Source organism: Arachis ipaensis, chromosome B2 (assembly GCF_059453495.1).
Source record: "Arachis ipaensis isolate K30076 ecotype BB chromosome B2, ASM5945349v1, whole genome shotgun sequence".
NCBI lineage: Eukaryota > Viridiplantae > Streptophyta > Magnoliopsida > Fabales > Fabaceae > Arachis > Arachis ipaensis.
Genome location: NC_142437.1, coordinates 59,683,437 through 59,684,883, shown reverse-complemented (window position 1 = coordinate 59,684,883; position 1,447 = coordinate 59,683,437). Strand labels below are relative to the sequence as shown.

At 41.7% G+C, this 1,447-nt stretch overlaps 1 non-coding gene across 1 annotated transcript; it reads left to right on the top strand.

Annotated features, from left to right (window-relative positions):
* The first annotated feature begins 519 nt into the window (after positions 1-519).
* On the top strand, positions 520-623 carry LOC148574048 (small nucleolar RNA R71). Its single transcript, XR_015905717.1, has one exon. It is a non-coding gene; the product is annotated as a small nucleolar RNA R71 (small nucleolar RNA).
* The last annotated feature ends 824 nt before the right edge of the window (positions 624-1,447 follow it).

Genomic DNA, 1,447 nt, shown 5'->3' with positions numbered 1-1,447 from the left:
TTGGAATTTTGGTATGTGGAATTGTTATGTTGGTTGTGGTTGTAAGGTTTGTGGTTTTGTGGTTGGGTTTGTTGGTTCCCCCACCCAAAGTTTGGGTGATTTTTCCATCCTGGGTTGTAAGTGTTGGAATGTGGATCATATGATTGCCTTTGTTGGTTTCCCACATAGTTGGCCTCTTCCCAATCACCTCCTTCAATGCTTACTTCCTCTTGATCTTGTGTGTGTATTGCAGCCACTTGCTTTGTTTCTAATTTCCTGGTAAGCTCTGCTAGTTGCTTGGCAAACACTTTGTTTTGGGCTAGAATTGTATCAACATGGTTTAGCTCCATGACTCCCTTAGTGTTGTGCCTTTCTGATGCATAGTAGTACTCATTCTCAGCCACTGTTTCAATCACTTCAATGGCTTCCTCCACAGTCTTTTTCCTGTTCAATGAACCTCCTGATGAATGGTCTACAGCCTTCCTTGATTCATAAGAGAGTCCATCATAGAAAATATGCAATTGCACCCAGTCATGGAACATGTCCGGTGGGCATTTCCTTGTCAAATCCTTGAATCTCTCCCATGCCTCGTAGAGAGTTTCACCATCTTGTTGTCTAAAAGTCTGAACCTCAGATCGAAGCCTATTGACCTTTTGTAGGGGGTAGAAACGTGCCAGAAACTTGCTTTCCACCTCATCCCATGTTGTTAGACTCCCCCTTGGAAATGATTCCAGCCACTTAGCTGCTTTGTCCCTAAGTGAAAATGGGAACAAAAGCAGTTTATAGGCATCTTCCTGGACTCCATTGGTCTTCACAGTGTCACAAATTCTCAGGAATTTTGTGAGATGTTGGTTGGGATCTTCATTAGCACTCCCACCAAATGAACAATGATTCTCCACAAGTGATATTAGCTGTGGTTTGAGCTCAAAATTGTTGGCCTGAATGGGTGGTTTCTGAATGCTGCTACCACAATTCCCAGAGGTTGGGTTTATGTATGAACTAAGAACCCTCCTCTCAGGAATGGCATTGTTTCCATCAGCTCTCTCATGGTTGTGAACTTCTCTATCCATGTTGAGATCTAGAGCTTCCTCAAAATTGTCCTCAGATTCTCCTTCAGATTCTTCTTCACCCAGTACTCTCTTCCCTCTTGCTTCCCTTCTAAGTCTATGAAGGGTCCTCTCTGGTTCGGTATATGGAGGAGTTGATGTCTCTCCTCTCCTACCTGTCATACAAGAACACAGCACAGGCAACAACAAGTGAAATACTCTTGGTTAATGGAAGAGTATGGTTAAAGCAATTGAGGAATTAATTCAAACAGTTAGTGAGTCAGTGAGTTAGTTGCTTGAATTTAAAGGCATAAAGAAAGAAAGCATGTAACAGAGTGCAGAAATTAAAATTCAACAAGTAACTTGTACTGAATTAATCAAAACAAAAAAAAATGCTCAATCTAGTTAACTTCCAATTGGAG